This window comes from Somniosus microcephalus, chromosome 4 (genome assembly GCF_052327205.1).
Source record: "Somniosus microcephalus isolate GS21.2 chromosome 4, FLI_Smic_1.0, whole genome shotgun sequence".
Classification (NCBI taxonomy): Eukaryota; Metazoa; Chordata; class Chondrichthyes; order Squaliformes; family Somniosidae; genus Somniosus; species Somniosus microcephalus.
Window position 1 is genome coordinate 287727593 of NC_140990.1, and position 18410 is coordinate 287746002.

The 18410-nt window shown below is 50.1% G+C and overlaps 1 protein-coding gene across 4 annotated transcripts in view; it reads right to left on the minus strand.

Annotated features, from left to right (window-relative positions):
• LOC147120530 (nck-associated protein 5-like) overlaps positions 1–18410 on the minus strand; it is a 974633-nt gene that overhangs the window by 419531 nt on the left and 536692 nt on the right. The window lies entirely within an intron of this gene.

Genomic DNA, 18410 nt, shown 5'->3' on the forward strand with positions numbered 1-18410 from the left:
CTATTAAGTGAATAAACGAAGGATGACTTTTTCTCTGATTTTCACTTCCTCCCCATGAAGTGGTGCCAGGCTTCTGCTTCGTGCCTCCCAACAGTGATTTAATTTGGAGACCAGTGAAAAGGGAACCAGGCCTTGCTGGTCCAAGTCACACGACTCAGCAGCAACTCACTGCAACAATTGACCACCTCGGTGGATTGCATTTCTTCATAAAGCACATTGCATGAAGTTCCATAGTAGAAGACGGAGTACGCAGCTGGGTGAAGTAAGCCACGCATACTGGGTTTTCCATTTTCCATCAGAGGCTCAGAGCGGCATGGACTGTGGGCACCTGTGAGTGCCTCAGCCAAGCCCCAGATATGTATTGTAAGGTAGCTGTAAGTAAAGGAACACCATTTAAAGCCATCTCACTTCTGTGATGCCCGTGTGCATTTCTCTGCAGTTAGCAGTGTAAACAGTAGCAATAAATGGAACTCCTTGGTTTCACTTTGAAAGGAAGGGAAATAAACCAAATAGTCAGCACAGGTGCAAGTCGATCTCCTGTTGGCTGGTAGCAAAGTGGTGAGGCAAGCAGAGGGAGTCACAAAACTGACATCCTTGCGGTTTCAAAGGTAAATAGCACTGCTAATCATGAGCAATGTCGATGATAAAATAAATAAGGGATTTTTTCTTTTTAAATGTGCTCACTTGCATGATAAATTACTAAACACTTAAATGCAACACAGAATCATACAAGGATGCTTTTAATATAATAGGCACGTACTAAATTTCCATTTTGAAATTGCAAAAACTATTTTCTTTAAGCAACTGCTCTGCAAGCAAACATGTAGCAACACATCTATTTAATTGCTCAGTGATACGTCGCTAGGATTTAAAGTGAACAAGATTAACTAGTCATCCATTTTCTTACAATTATCCAGTTGCTGTGCAAGTATTTTATTATTAACAGAGCGCAACGTGAATAGTTGCACCATCTGTTGGCCAAATGTGAATCAGCATAAACCACATCTAATCTACACTTCAGACAGTAGTACATAGTTTTATGTGACAGACTGGAACAACCCTTGCTCAGAATCTGACCTTAATCAAGTCCACCAATACGCCAGAAACAGCTATGTATAACAAAGTGCATAATGATTCAGAAGTTGAAATGCAAGATTAAATTTACAGTCTAAACAACACAATGAAATGGTTGATGTTTTCGCATCCTGGATTTTAAAAACTAATTTTTGCCATGGCATCTTATGGAATACAATCCTGAATATTTGCACTATAATTATTTGCACTATAAACAAACAGAGCAGCTTAAAAGAACACATGATAAAACATTTAAACAACAGAAATGCAGCAACAATATTCAAACAAGATTTTGGCCCCAAAAATACGCAGATCAGCTCCGCTGGCAGAAGAGCTTCTAACGTTCCCAGTATAGCCAGGGTCAGGGGAGATCACCTCATTTAAAAAGCAGCGGTGCGCGCCCATGTTATTCTGGATGATTCTTGGGCAGCCGCCAGTGGAGGGGGCATGGGAAAAGTGACAAATGGCCAGTCGCTTGCTGTGCTACCAGTCATCCTAGTGCCTTGATGAGGCCCCCTTTATAAGGGGGCCGAGTTGATTTCTTCTGCCAAGATTTTAATGGGGATGTAAGCCAGGATCATAAGAACATAAGAAATAGGAGCAGGAGTCGGCCATTTGGCCCTTCGAGCCTGCTCTGCCATTCAATGAGATCATGGCTGATCTTCTACCTCATCTCCACTTTCCTGCACTATCCCCATATCCCTTGATTACCTTAATATGCAAAAATCTATTGATCTCTGACTTGAATATACTCAATGACTGAGCCTCCACAGCCCTCTGGGGTAGAGAATTCCAAAGATTCACCACCTTCTGAGTGAAGAAATTTCTCCTCATCTCAGTCCTAAATGGCCGACCCCTTATTCTAAGACTGTGACCCCTGGTTCTAGACTCCCCAGCCAGGGGAAACATCCTCCCTGCATCTACCCTGTCAAGCCCTGTAAGAATTTTGTATGTTTCAATGAGATCACCTCTCATTCTTCTAAACTTTAGAGAATATAGGCCTAGTCTACTCGATCTCTCCTCATAGGACAATCCCCCCATCCCAGGAACCAGTCTGGTGAACCTTCGTTGCACTCCCTCTAAGCCAAGTATATCCTTCCTTAGGTAAGGAGACCAAAACTGTACACATTACTCCAGGTGTGGTCTCACCAGGGCCCTATATAATTGGAGTAAGATGTTTTTACTCTTATACTCAAACCCTCTTGTAATAAAGGCCAAAATACCATTTGCTTTCCTAATTGCTTGCTGTACCTGCATGTTAACTTTCAGTGATTCGTGTACAAGGACACCCAAGTCCTTCTGAACACCAACATTTCCCAATCTCTCACCACTTAAAAAATACTCTGCTTTTCTATTTTTCCTACCAAAGTGGATAACTTCACATTTCTGCACATTATGGGCCTGATTTTGTGGATTGTGTGGGAAATGGTCGGATTCCCCCGAATGTGGGGTTCTGACACAAAAAGAATGGGTCAGCCAGCTGCACGCAATTTTCCCTTAAGTGGCCAATTAATTTCCAGCGTGTGGGCAGCCTTGCTAATTGTCCATTTCCAGACAGGAAGCCCCACAGTATGATGTCATCATTCGTGGTGCTTTCAAGGTCCACAGCAAGCATTGCTTCCTCTGTTGGCTTCCAAACGAACCATGTAGGATGGCAGAGGAGCCTTCAGCAGCTGTGGCCAGTGCTAGACCCCAAGCTGCCTCCAAATTCGACGAAGCTTCACTGCAGGCATTATTGGATGGGGTTAGGGCCCACAGGGAGGTCCTCTTCCCTAGGTCAGGCAGGAAGAGGCCTCCCACTGAGACCAATGCTGCATGGATGCAGGTGTCAGCAGATGTCAACTCGAATGTGCATGTAACCTTGGCATCACATCTCTAACTCCTTCCTCTACTCCCCTACAGGACCATCCAGAGCCCCCATCCCCACTGTGGAGGAGGAAGAGGCTGTGCAGCCAGACTCCTCAGAGGAAGCTCCAACCTCTGAGGGCGCAGCGTCAGCAGAAGTAAGCGCACCCAGCACCAGCGCAGACACTCACACTTCGGGGGGACCTTCGGGACATAGAGTAGTGTTGTCACCTGGTGTTTCACAGCTCACAAGTGAGCCTCAGCAGATTCTGGAGACAGGGGCAGCAGTGGAGAGTCCTCGTCAGAGGGCGCAGGACTCTGCCAGCTCAGCTCAGCTGCGCTGCATGTCGACCCTCTGCCTCTGGGTCCATCCGCAAGAGAAGAGGTGATGGATCTCCATGCACAGATGCAGGAGTCTCTGGCAGGTTTTGTCTCCAGGGTCGCTGCGAGTGCGGAGCGAATGGGGGAGTCCATAGCGACCATGAGCAGAGCCTTTGTGGAGTCATTGGCGCAGGAACGTATCACCATGGAAAGGTTGGCAACCTCCATGGAGGAGATAACTCGCCAGGGTATGGAAAACACGGTGAGTGCTCATAAGAGAATGACATCTCTTGAGGAGCATTGGCCATCTATTGAACAGAGAAACCAGACCTTCATGGAAGTCCTTCTGAGTAGGACTGCCAGTGCAGATACGGGTCCCCATGGCCCCCTCAAGCGCAGCAAGGTGCTCTCAAGCCACTTCCAAGCGCTGGCCCCTTCTGGTCTGTGCAGCTTCAGGTGAGTGAGCAGCAGCCTGGTGCTCCTGGTGCTCATCCTGCTGTTCCTGGTTCTGCTGCTGCCGCCTCTGCTGCTGGAGATCCTCTAATGGCAAGAAGGGAAGGAAGAAAAGGCGTCCCATGCTTCTGGTAGATGCCTCCGCTGAGGAAGCGCTGAGTGAGGGTGGCGAGAGGGGCTTCCCAGGAGATCACATTGGAAAAGTGTGTGAGGCTCCAACCTTCCACAGCTGTGCCCAAGCCTTGAAGAAGTAGCCCCAAGCCTTCAACAACAAGGTCCTGCAACATACAAATGCTGTCCCTTTAAATCGCAGCTTTCCCGAATGACCTGCAGCTGAGAGCAAGCAAGCCGGCAAGCTTCACGCCAGGTTTCATCAGCGGGGTTCCCCGCAGGCGTGTTTAGCGTGGGGAACCCCTGAAAATCGTAAGGGCACCCTAAAATGGCATTAAACATGCCAATAATTGGTGATCAGGGTCCCGCCAGCCAGTCCCGCCAGCGGCGGGCGAAACTGATTCGGGTCGCGGAGAAACTGCGGTCTGAAAGTCGGACGGGGCGGGGAATCAGGCAGGGGAGGGTCGCAACCCCCTATTTCGATGATTTTCGGCCCCCGCCCGCATGAAAAGCCACCTGACGGCTGGCAGAAAATTGGGGCCTATGTTCTTGCCCACTCACTTAACCTGTCTATATCCCCTTGAAGTCTCCTCTCAACTTACATTCCCACCCAGCTTTGTATCATCAGCAAACCTGGATATATTACATTTGGTCCCCTCATCCAAATAATTGATGTAGATTGTGAATAGCTGAGGCCAAAGCACTTATCCTTGTGGTACCCCACTAGTTAAAGCCTGCCAACCCGAAAATGACCCGTTTATTCATATTCTCTGTTTTCTATCTGTTAACCAAACCTCAAGCCATGCTGGTATATTACCCCCAATTCCAAATGCCCTAATTTTGTTTAATAACCTCTTGTGTGGTACCTTATCGAATGCCTTCTGAAAATCCAAATACACCACATCCACTGGTTCCCGATTAAAGTAATGACAGCAAAATCTTCTCAGCCCTCTCAAGTGCCCAGCTGGACACCACGTCTCCCAATGAGCTTAACCTGCTCAGCGGCTCCTTAGGGTGTCCAGGTGGCTTGATGTTAGAGAGCTTGGGGCTGAGGAGGTTCCTAGTGTGGGAATTTCCTCCCCGCCTCCCCTGACTCCTGCCTCATTCTCTCGGACATCATCGGCTATGTTTGGGGCAGATGAAGACTGTGCCTCAAACAGACCTTGATGGAAGCTAAACAGTTATAGAGTCATAGGGCTAAAAATTGAGTAGCGCCCCGTATGGGGTGCTAACTTCGCCGGGGCACTAAAAGTAGTGACCCGGAAAAATTAGCACCCCCGCGCCAGAAATTGAGTGGTTGCACCCCAAGAGGGAAGTGGGGCGCCCCGCATCCCTCTTGGGGCACTGTGAGTCAATATTGCGGCATTATGTGCCGCAGCGCCACACGCTGCGGCACGTTGTGCTGCAGTATTGCAGGCCTTCCTCCCCTTCTTAAAGGGGAGGGGCCTTGCGCAGCGTGACATGGGGCCCAGCTGGGCCCCCGTGGATCGGGAGTGCAGGCAAAAGAGCCCGGCACTCAAGAGACGTGCCGGGCTGTTGGAGCGCAGCCAGCACTCCACGGGGGGAGCGTTTCAGGAGGCTTGGGACGGGAGTGCAGGCAGGTGCTGGTAGGCGGCCAGCAACAAAAATGGCCGCCCCACACCTCGCCTTTAAATTGCGCCTCCCCGTTGCAGGTAGGCCCCCCTGACCCCGTCGGACATAGCGTTAACGGGAGGCGCAAAGCAACCAAATGTTTCCCCCATAGAGTCATAACGGCAGAGAAGGAGGACATTCGGCCCATTGAGTCCATGCTGGCTCTCTGTAGAGCAATCCTGTCAGTCCCATTCCCCCGATCTATCCCCATAGCCCTGCAAGTTTATTTCCCTCAAGTGCCTATCCAGTCTCCCCTTGAAAAATGGCCCAGAAATTTGGGTCCCAACACATGAGTATGCACGGGGTACTCACGCGTAGGCCCAACAAAAGTGCCGGTTTCGTGCATGCACTGCGCATGCGTGGGAAACTGGCACTTCCGTTCCCCTGAAAGAAGGGGTTCAGTGATTGAACGCGTGCGCCGGAGCGGCAACGCATGCGCATTGAACTTATTTTTTTTTTGCAGGATTCTCTGGGAGGGTAAGTCTCCAGCAGCTACACTTTTAAAAAGCAGGCGCAAGGCCTGCTTTTAACAAGGTAAGTGGTGAATTAATTAAAATTAAAACATTTTTCCACAGGTTTATTATTTTTAAATACTTTAAAGAACGGTAAGTTTATTTTTAGCCCTATTAGAAAATGTAAATAATCTTTTCAAAAATTTAAATTATTGTTTAAAATAGTTATTCCATGTAATTTATAGTTATTTTAAAAATGTGATTTAAAAAAAAAATTATTTGATGTTTCAGTGATGTTTTGGGGCTTATAGTATTTATAGTTTTGACAGCTCTTCCTGTCAAACTTATGAATGAAGCATTCCCTGCTACCATTGGCTCTCCATGGCCCACGTGATCCCAGGGGACGCATCGAACTAACTGCGCCCCTGGGATACGCAAGCACTGCGCGCCGGCAGTTGGAGCAGGCCCAGGATTGGAATCCCACGTGGGCCCACAGCTCAACGGCCGGCACGCTAGGTAAGTGCAGGTCGGAGGCTTGCACCCGCGGGAAGCCTCCGACCCGAATTTCTGGGCCATTGAGTGTCTCCGCTTCCACCACTTCCATTGGCAATGAATTCCAGGTCATCACCACTCACTGTGTAAAAAAGTTTTTCCTCATATCCCCCTGTATCTCTTGCCCAAAACCTTAAATCTGTGTCCCCTAGTCCTTGTACCATCAACTAGTGGGAACAGCCTTTCCCCGTCTAGTTGTATAAACACAAGAGCAGAGCTGTCTTGCAAGAGTTAAAAATGTTAATGTTTACTGAGTAGAATGGGAAACATCACTGCCCTCAACATTTTAATTAAGTTCAGGTGGAACGTTTGACAGTACACTGCATTTACACTTTCCAGTGTCAAACAGCCCAACCATGCATATCCACGCGAGCATAGTCCTAATCAGATTTACCTGCCCTGTTCCCATATCCCTTCATCTCCTTATCCTTTATCCACCCAACTTGAATAATCTTGAATGTTGACATCATTTCTGCCTCAGCCCCTAAGCTTAGAAGTGAATTCCACAGCCTCACAACTCTGAGTAAAGAGGTTTTCTTGCTCTCTGTTCTAAATCTCTAACATTTATTCTTGCATCTGTAGCCTCTCTTTCTAGACCTCTCAATTACCAGACAGTCTGCTTATATCTACCCTATCCTTTCATATTTTAAAACACCTGTATCATATTACCCCATAACTTGCATTAGTCTAACAAAAAAAACAATGTTTCAAGTCTTCCTTCGTATTTGTATTTTCTCATATTAGGTAGCATCCTAGTGAATCTTAAACCTCAATATCCTCCCTGTAGTATGGAGACCAGTACTGCACACAACAGAGGTCTAAGTTTTTATAAAGGCTCATTATTGCCTCTTGCCTTTTATACTCTGTACCTCTAGTGATAAAACCGAGAATTCTATTATCTCTTTTTATGTCCTCATCAACCAGGCCTTTAATGTCCTGTAAACCTGCACCCCCAAGTCCCTCTGCTCTTCCACAGCACCAAGCCTACTTCCATTCAGAGTACAATTACTGGAGCATCACCATACACTTAATGACACTGAATTCTATCTGCTCCCTTTTCAACACATTTCCCCATCTCATCAATTTCCTTTAGTCTGCTAAAGAATTATCTATACCTCCTATTTTGGAATCTTCTACAAATTTCAACAGCACTCTCTCTAGGCCTATATCCAAATCATTGATATACATAGTGAACAGAGTGGCCCCAGAGCAGAACCACTTAGTCTTTCCATCCTGAAAGTCGCCTCTGATAACGTCACCAGTGCTGGTGGATTTAAGGCCTGCAAGCAGCCTTGCTTCTTCTGCAGACTGCAAATCTTATGCCCTTTGCTGCGATAGATTCCTCCAGCCAATATGTCCAGCAGTAGGCCAAGGTCTGCACCAAGGTTCGATGATGCCGCACTGCAAGCTTCGGTGGAGGGAGCAAGAGGAAATAAGGAGGTGCTCTTCCCTTCCTCAGGAAGAAGCCTCCACAGCAGACGAAAGCTGTGTGGATGCAAATGGCCCAGGAGGTCAGCTCTTTGTCTATGTGCCGCAGAACCTGGCTGCAGTGCAGGAAGAGGTTTCATGACCTTCTGCGCACTGGAAAAGTGAGTATGACTTTCCCATCACCCTCAATCTGATCCCCATTGCCTCTCCTCACCAGTACACAGCTTTGACAACCTCTTCCTTCACATGCACTTGACACTGACATCCCTCTCTCTCTATGGTCACATTCACCTAACTATTCAACTATGCAGCCCTCACACTCCCTATCGCTGTGATGCTATGAAAACAACTGACAACACACACGGAGGGCCCTTGGTCTTGCCACCTCACTCCATCTTTGTCTCCTTCTAACCATCAATGATATGGATTCTCCACACTCACTCCTTCATTCTCACTCAAACTCCACTTGTCTCCCTCAGGAAAAGAGAGCTCACAATAAGAGGGAAAGAGCGAGGACAGGAGGAGGGCCACCCTCAGTAGCCCAGCTCACCCCCTGGGAGGAGGCGGCCCTGGAGATCGTGGGAGTGGAGGAGGATGCGCAACTGGGGGACGGACAGACAGGTGCATCAGAGCAAGCTGGTGACAGAATAGTTTATCATCTCTCTCATTGACATTGCATGAGTCACTGATACTGATTCTGAAGCTCTAACAGACTGACTTTTGATCATCTGCAATATTCAATGCGCATGTAACCTTGGCCTCACATCTCTGACTATTTCCTTTACTCCCCCACAGGACTATCGAAAGCCCCTGTCCCCACTATCCAGGAAGAACAGCCTGAGCCTCCAGACTCCTCAGAGGAAGTTGCAACCTCTGAGGGCGCAGCGTCAGCAGAATTCAGCGCACCCAGCACCAGCCCAGACACTCACACCTCGGTGGGACCTTCAGGACATACAGTAGAGTTGTCACCTGGTGTATCACAGCTCACAAGTGAGCATTGGCAGATGGTGGAGACAGGGGCAGCAGTGGAGAGTCCTCGTCGGAGGGCGCAGGACGCTCCCAGCTCGGCTCCGCTGCATGTCGACCCTGTGCCTCCGGGTCCATCCAGAAGGACAGCGATGCTGAAACTCCAGGAACAGGTGCAGGAGTCTCTGGCAGGTTTTGTCTCCAGGGTCGTTGCAAGTGTGGAGTGAATGGAGGAATCAATTGCTAACATGAGCAGAGCCTTTGTGAAGGCGTTGGCGCATGAACGCATCACCATGGAAAGGATGGCAACCTCCGTGGAAAGGATGGCTACCGTAGAGGAGAGGATGGCTACGGCCATGGAGGAACTTAGTCGCCAGGGTCATGAAAACATGGTCATTGTTCACAATAGACTGACATCTCTTGAGGAGCGATGGTCAGCTATTGAGCATACAAAGAAGACATTCATGCAAGTCCTCGGGAGTAGGACTTCCAGTACAGAAACGGGTCCTCATGGCCCCCCTGAAGTGCAGCAAGATGCTGTCAAGCCACTTGCTAGCTCTGAAGTGGGGCTGACCCATGAGGGGCTGTTGGTGGCAGACAGCAAGGAAGTGGGGGCTCCTCTCCAAGCGCTCACACGACAATGTCACTGCAAAGCCCTCGGGCATGTAAGGACCGGAACTCGGTGGACCCAACTGCAGTAAGGCAAACTGAGGCAGAGGTTAGGTTGCAAAACAAAGGTAGACTTTACTTGACATAAACAAAACAACAACAGCACAGAATACAGGCTAGCAGGCCAGCAAGAGGTATCACCAGGCAGTGCAACTCAAGACTGAGCAATGAACATAAAGTGAACCCCACTTAAATAGTAGGCATCTAACAATGCACAGGTGAATACAATAATGAATAAAGAAGGACACAATTAAGAGAGTTCATGGAGCCCTCTGGTGGCGAGGCGAGGCAGAATCTGGGTCATTCCTTACAGGCCCCCCCCCCCTAGGAACGGCCCCTGACGTTCCCCCAGAAGGTCCATGGTGACGACGAAAAAAATTCCGTACTAAATCGCGATCCAGGATGTCCCGGTCCGGGACCCAAGAGCGTTCCTCCGGACCATATCCCTCCCAGTCCACCAGGAACTGGAGACCCCCGCGAACCTGGCGAGAGTCCATCAGGCGACGGACCGTGTAAGCAGGCTGGCCGTCGATGATGCGGGGAGCAGGAGGAGGCCTCGTGGCGGGCGCCAGGGAACTGCTGGCCACTGGCCGAAGCCGGGAGACATGGAAGGTAGGATGAATCCGCATGGAGCGGGGCAGCTGGAGATGGTAGGACACCGGGTTGACCTTCCTCAACACCATGAAGGGACCGATGAAACGAGGCGCCAGCTTGCGGGACTCCACTCGCAGCGGAAGATCCTGCGTAGAAAGCCAGACCCTCTGACCAGGACGGAATGAAGGAGCCGGTCTGCGCCGCTTGTTGGCCTGGATCTGCCGTTGTCGAGAAGCTCGTTGTAAGACCAGCCGCGCTCTCCTCCAGGTCCGCCGACAACGCTGGACAAACTTCTCCGCGGACAGAACCCCCACCTCGAGCTCCTGGAACAGTGGAGGCTGAAAACCGAACTGGCACTCGAACGGCGACAGTCCTGTGGGGGAGCAGCGCAACGTGTTGTGCGCGTACTCAGCCCAGACGATGTGACGACTCCAGGTCGCAGGGTTAGCGGACACGAGACACCTCAGGGTCGTCTCCAGGTCTTGGTTGATCCGTTCTGTTTGACCGTTCGACTGAGGGTGGAAACCCGAGGAAAGACTGACAGTAGCTCCAATGAGTTTGTAGAAGGCCCTCCAAAACCGGGAGGCGAATTGTGGACCACGGTCAGAAACGATGTCAAGGGGCAAACCGAACAACCTGAAAACATGCTGGACCATGAGCTCGGCTGTCTCTTGGGCTGAGGGAAGCTTGGGCAAGGGCAGAAAGCGACAGGCTTTGGAGAAGCGATCTACGATGACCAGAATGACAGTGTTGCCTTGAGATGGTGGAAGGCCTGTGATGAAATCCACCGAGAGGTGTGACCAGGGGCGAGTGGGAATGGGGAGAGGATGCAGCAAACCCTGGGGGCGAGATCGAGGGTTCTTGTTTCGTGCACAAATGGCACAAGCTGCCACGAACGCCTTTACATCCTTCTCCATGGTGGGCCACCAGAACCTTCTGCGAAGAAACTCCAGCGTCCTGGATGTGCCTGGATGACCGGTGAGTCGCGACGAATGCCCCCACTGCAGGACTTGTGAGCGAGTCGTGTTGGGGACAAAAAGGCGACCGGGTGGGCCGTTGCCAGGGTCTGCCTCCCTCTGTTGCGCCTTTCTGACCAGCGTCTCGATCCCCCAGCGAACCGGTGCTACAATTCGAGAAGTAGAAATAATAGGTTCTGGTTGTCTCTCCCGCTCGGGTGGATCAAATTGCCTGGAGAGAGCATCAGGCTTGAGATTCTTGGAACCAGGACGGTATGACAGGACAAAGTCAAAACGATTAAAAAACAGTGCCCAGCGAGCTTGGCGAGAGTTAAGTCGTTTGGCCTCCTGGATATAGGCCAGATTCTTATGGTCAGTCCAGACAATGAACGGGTGTTTAGACCCCTCCAACCAATGTCTCCACTCCTCCAGTGCCAACTTAACTGCAAGCAATTCCCGGTTCCCAATATCGTAGTTTCGTTCGGCGGGAGTGAGTCAGCGAGAGAAAAAGGCGCAAGGGTGCAGTTTGTTGTCGCTAGACCGTTGGGATAAAACGGCGCCCACTCCTATATCCGAGGCATCCACCTCGACAATGAAGAGGAGTGAGGGATCCGGAATCACGAGGACAGGAGCAGACGTGAAGCGCCGCTTGAGGTCCTCGAAAGCCTGCGCAGCCTCAGCGGACCAACTGAACCGGGTAGAGGCGGTCTTGGTGAGGGCGTTGAGAGGGGCAGCAATGGTGCCGAAGTTTCTGATGAATCTCCGATAGAAGTTAGCAAACCCCAAGAAACGTTGCACCTGTTTGAGAGAGGTGGGTGGTGGCCAATCTCGGACAGCTTGGGTCTTGCCAGGGTCCATTTGGATGTTGCCGCTGGAGATGATGAAGCCCAGAAATGAAACCGTGGAAACGTGAAACTCACACTTCTCAGCCTTGACAAACAAGAGGTTGTTAAGCAGAAGTTGCAGGACTTGTCTTACATGCTGGACATGATCGTGAAGAGTCTTGGAGAAAATGAGAATGTCATCCAGGTAGACAAAAACAAAGCGATTCAGCATGTCTCGGAGAACGTCGTTGATGAGCGCCTGGAACACAGCAGGGGCGTTGGTCAATCCAAAAGGCATAACCAGGTACTCATAGTGCCCAGTAGGTGTGTTGAATGCCGTCTTCCACTCGTCCCCTTCGCGGACGCGGATGAGGTTGTAGGCGTTGCGGAGATCCAATTTTGTGAAGACCGTGGCTCCCTGAAGTAGCTCGAAGGCCGTCGACATGAGTGGAAGCGGATAACGGTTCTTTATGGTAATCCGGTTAAGGCCACGGTAATCGATGCAGGGGCGGAGACCTCCATCTTTCTTACTCACGAAGAAAAAACCGGCACCAGCAGGAGAGGTGGACGGACGGATGAAGCCAACGGCGAGGGCGTCACGGATGTACTCCTCCATGGCGGCGGTCTCAGGAGCAGAAAGGGAAAAGATCCTACCCCTAGGTGGGCATGTCCCAGGCAGGAGGTCAACGGCACAGTCATACGGCCTATGAGGGGGAAGTGATGTGGCTCGAACCTTACTGAAGACCTCTTTTAGATCCTCATACTCGGGTGGCACTCGGGACAATTCAGAGCGTGATGGGAACTCCTGGGGCTGGGAAGGAGACTTGGCGCGAAAACAGGTAGTATGGCAGGCGGAGCCCCATTCCATAAGCCGGCCGGTGGCCCAATCCAAGCGAGGATTATGGCAGGCCAACCAAGGGTAACCCAGAATTAACGGAAACTCGGAAGAGTGGATAAGGGAGAATTGGATGGTCTCGAAGTGTTGTCCTTCCACGCCCAAACACAGGGGGGCAGTATGATGGTGAATGGTTCCAGAGCCCAGGGGTCTTCTATCCAGGGCAACAACAGTGAGGGGGTGATCAGGATGGGTCAGGGGAATCTTGAGCTGTTTAGCTAACCCCAGACCTATGAAGTTACCAACAGACCCCGAATCCACCAGGGCCTTAAGATCATGTTGATGATTGCCCCAGAAAAGGGAGGATGCCAGCAAAACCCTAGAAACAGTGGGGTCGGAAGGGATGGTTACGCTCATCTCAGGTCCCTCCGTCCTGGATGAGCCCTGGCTTTTCCCACCAACTCTGGACAGGAAGAGCGAAAGTGGCCAGCTTCCCCACAATAGAGGCAAGATCCCTCTCTCATTCGGCGATCACGTTCGGGCTGCGAGAGGCGGGTTACTCCCACCTGCATGGGCTCCTCTGGATCGGTCAAAGATGGACTCGGGATGGCTCGGAGGTTCTCAGATGGCTTCGAAGCAGGAAAGGCTCTGGTCTCTGCAAGTGGGGTGAAAAAGGAGTGGCGTTCTCTTCGTCTCTCACGGAGACGATTATCCACACGAACGGAGATATCAAAAAGAGACTCCAAATCACTCACCGGATCCCTGGAAGCCAGTTCGTCCTTGATCTCATCCGTGAGACCGTGGCGAAAAGTGGCGATGAGCGCCTCCGAATTCCATTGGCTTTCTGCAGCGAGAGTGCGAAACTCAATAGCGTAGTCCGCAACGCTACGAACCCCCTGGCGAAGCCGAAGCAGTTTGTTAGATGCCTCTCTTCCACTGACAGGGTGATCAAAGACCCTTCTCATTTCTTCCGAGAAAAGTTGGTAGTTTGAACATGCCGGAGTTTGCTGTTCCCAGACGGCTGTAGCCCAGGTAAGTGCCTTGCCGGTGAGTAGCGAAATGATGTAGGCCACTCGGGAACAGTCACTGGGAAATAATGAACCCTGCAGTTGGAAAGCCAGGGAACACTGGGTTAGGAAACCTCGACATCCTCCTGGGTTACCGTCGTAGCGCTCGGGTGCAGGTAATCGGGGTTCTTTCAGAGGGGAAGGCGAAACCGTAGGAGCGGGTAACGGTGCCGGAGCGGCTTGGATCACCTGACTCTGTTTCTGGCTCTGATGGAAAGCGGTGACGAGGGCCTCCAGCTGATTCTGGCTTCGGGAGAATGCTGTGGCGAGACACCGCAGTTCGTTCAAGATCAGTTGTAGCTGTTCAGAAATTAGTCTTAGCCATTGGTACTTCTCTGCTGGGTCCATGTTTTGGCTCAGTCTTGCTGTAAGGACCGGAACTCGGTGGACCCAACTGCAGTAAGGCAAACTGAGGCAGAGGTTAGGTTACAAAACAAAGGTAGACTTTACTTGACATAAACAAAATAACAACAGCACAGAATACAGGCTAGCAGACCAGCAAGCGATATCACCAGGCAGTGCAACTCAAGACTGAGCAATGAACATAAAGTGAACCCCACTTAAATAGTAGGTATCTAACAATGCACAGGTGAATACAATAATGAATAAAGAAGGGCACAATTAAGAGAGTTCATGGAGCCCTCTGGTGGCGAGGCGAGGCAGAATCTGGGTCATTCCTTACAGGGCAGAGCCCCACCAGAGTCCCCACTCAACTGAGATTGGCGTCTCAACCCCTGCACAGCCGCAGGAACAGCAGACTGTTGCCGAGCCCTCACAGGTTCACAACCCCAGAGGATGCCCGCCAAAGGTGTCGAGTCAGGAGGAGCAGGAAAGTGAGCAAGGGGCTTCCACATCTGCTGAAGCCACAGGGGAAGCACTTTGTAGGAGCACGTGTAAGAGGAAGATACTGCACAAGTAGTCACAAGGGTAGTCACTTGGGTGTAATGTTATGTTTAATTTTGAAATGCCATCAGTTGGTTATTGCCATTAAAAATTCTGATGGCAAACTGTTGCAGTTGTGGCGTGTGTCATTTCGCAAATGGGACTTCCACATTGAGAGCTTAGGGCAACTTGCAATTGTCAGTATGGTGGTCAGAGTGATAGGAATCTGCAGGTTCTTGGCCACTGTCGATGGTCTGATAAGAATGTGCGAGGCAAAAGTGTTTGATTGTGCAGGCTAAGCAAATCTGGCCAAGATGAGTGCGTCCCTTGCATCCCAGGCAGCAATGTGGTCGCGCGCTGGCGCCTTTTGGCCTGTGAAGCTTCAAATGGGTGAGCAGCAGCTTGGAGCTCCTGCAGTTGATGCTGCTGTTGTTCAGGGTTCTGCTGCTGCCGCAGCTGGTCTTCATCCGAATCTGATGTCCAGGAGGAAAGGAAATAAATGTGTGGTGTATGTAACCTGTTCCACCTTAAGAGAACTTAAGCCTGGTCCACCTTAAGAAAGGTACTACTTTCTTGGCTGCTGTATACGTAATACCGGTGGTGACCACACCGGTATATAAGCACAGTGTAATAATATTGTATTCAGTATAGTCCGACCTCCAACCAGTAAAGACCTGTTGAATTTACTCTTGTGGTCTGTGTAATAATTCTCACTATAACACACGGACTTAACAGTGGCGACGAGTCCGATTCTTACCCTGCTGCAGTAATTTCCACGGCGACTTCGTCCACAGACAGGACGTCGAAGAGAGGTTTCCACCCTCATCACCTACGGGAAGACACGTCGAGCGGCAGGCATCGAGCAACCGGAGTGCAGAAGACATCCTGACCTCGAAGCCTCCATCAGCGACTGTCAGCTTCTTCTACTACCTCGTGGTGGGTAAGCCGGGCAGCGACGCGACAGAAAGTCAACCGCGTTGGCTGTACAGACGGAGCTGGGAAGACGGAGGAATAAGGGCGGTGAGGTCGATCGCGACCAGAGATAAGGGCCGGGCCGCTTTCGAGCGAGAGGCGCAGCGCGGGACATCGATCGCGACCGGAGATAAGGGCCGCATTCGGGCTAAAGGCGCAGCGTCTGGGGAAACTGAAGGCGCGAGAGCCGTGGTGAAGCGGAGACAGCGTCGGGGGACAGGTGAAGACCGCCAAGCGCGGGAAAACCGCCATTTTGTGGGCGGAGGACGACGGCAAGAGCAGGAAGCTGCCATTTTAGATAACATTAAAAATACGATAAATTGCTACGATGCCTAAACATGGGAACATTAATGCCTTCGACAGTGATATAGAAGACTGGGCTATGTATGTAGAACGCATACAAAACTATTGTAAGGCAAATAAAATTCCTGAGGCAGATAAAGCACTAACATTACTAAACTTAATGGGTGCGAAGACATACGGGCAATTGAAACACCTGTTATCACCAGATGAACCGGCGGATAAGACGTTCGAACAGATTGTTACTGTCCTAAAAAATCATCTTAGCCCCACGCCGCTGATGCTAGCGGAACGATTTAAATTTTACGATAGAAGACAGCTGCAAAATGAAAGCAATGCTGAATATTTGATGGAATTACGTAAGCTAGCAAAATATTGTCAGTTTGGAACGGGACTGACAGAGGCACTTTGAGATAGATTTGTGTGTGGTTTATTTAAACAGGATACACAAAGGCGACTGCTCGAGGAGAATGAGCTGTCTCTCGAGAAGGCGGTCACTATGGCAGCAGCACACGAGGCCGCAGTGAGAGGCACGGCAGTAATGCAGCTACGGCCACCGGAACTCGGTACAAACAAATTGGGTTTGAGTTCTGTCAAATGTTATCGTTGTGGAAAGACAACGCACGATCAGAACCAGTGTTGGTTTAAAAGCCAAGAATGCAGAACGTGTGGCAGGCTTGGCCACATAGCTAAAGTATGCCGGTCAGGAAAGAAGACCAGCAATAAAAAGTCACCGCAAGGAAAATATGCAAAGTTACACAAGGTGACAAAGAACAGTTTGACCGAACAGAAGTCAGATTCAGACGCTAGCAGTAATGAACTGGATAGCTTAAGAATACACGTTGGTAAGGATACAGACCTCCAGACAATTTGGGTCACTCTTCAGATAGCAGGAGTCCAAGTAAAAATGGAATTGGACACTGGATCGGCATTGACGGTCATGAATAAGAAAGATTACAGAAGGTTATTCCAACATATTCCCTTACAGGATACGGAGATTATATTGAAAACGTACACGGGGCAAAGAGTGTACCCCATCGGAAAAATAGAGGTAGAAGTGGTCCACAAGGGCGAAGGAAGCCAAGTAATGGACTTATATGTGCTACCTGAAGGAGGTCCACCACTACTAGGACGGGAGTGGATTAGGAAAATGAATATGGACTGGCACTCCTTGAAAGCACTAACGGTAGATTCCGGGGAAACAGCTGTCAAACCTAAACGATTGTCCAGAATATTGGATGAGGCTAAAGAGGTGTTCCAGCCGGGACTGGGAACACTGAGAGGAATTACGGCAAACATCAAGATTGATGAACATGCACAACCAAAATTTTTTAAAGCCAGACCGGTACCCTATGCAATACGACCTGCGGTTGAAGCGGAGCTGGAAGCACTAGAACATTCAGGGGTACTGTCTAAAGTAGATTGGAGTGAGTGGGCTACGCCCATTGTTCCCGTTATGAAACGTCCTGCGAACAATAAGCCAGGAGATCCAAGGAAGGTTCACATCTGTGGAGATTTCAAAATCACCGTTAATCCGGTGCTTCACACGGTGCAGTATCCGCTTCCACGGATTGAGGATATTTTCGCTTCACTGTCTGGCGGGAAACACTTCACCAAGATAGACCTGGCGCAGGCGTACTTGCAGGTGGAGGTTGACGAAGAGTCACGCCAATACCTCACGATCAACACGCATCGAGGGTTGTACCGGTACAATAGGCTGGTTTTTGGTGTGGCATCGGCTCCAGCAATTTGGCAGAGGGCCATGGAGCAGGTATTACAGGGAATTCCAGGCACACAATGTTACCTGGACGACATTCTGATCACAGGTGATGGTGATGAACAGCATCTCGCTAACTTGGAACTGGTGCTCAACAGACTGAAAGAGTATGGACTTAGAGTAAATCGGCAGAAATGTGAGTTCTTCCAGAAGCGGATCTCGTACTGTGGTCATGTCATTGACCGGGAGGGGCTTCATAAGTCTCCTGACAAGATAGCGGCAGTTGTAAAGGCTCCCGCTCCGGAGAATGTCTCTCAGTTGAGGTCGTTTCTAGGATTAATTAACTATTACCATAAATTTCTGCCAAATCTATCCACGGTGCTGCATCCATTGAACGCTCTTTTACAGAAAGGGGTACCATGGGACTGGGGCGAAAACTGTAAGAAGGCATTTCGCAAAAGCAAAGAATTGATCACCTCAGAGGAAGTGTTGGCTCACTTCAACCCGACACTGCCTATTCGGTTGGCTTGTGATGCTTCTCCATATGGTATTGGGGCAGTACTCTCACATAAATTGCCAAATGGCACGGAAAGGCCAGTCGCGTTTGCATCCAGATCATTGACCTCCGCTGAGCGCAACTATGCGCAGATCGATAGGGAGGCCCTTAGCCTTGTATGGGGAGTGAAGAAGTTTAATCATTACCTACAGGGCCAAAAATTCACACTTCTGACGGACCATCAACCGTTGGTGTCCATTTTTA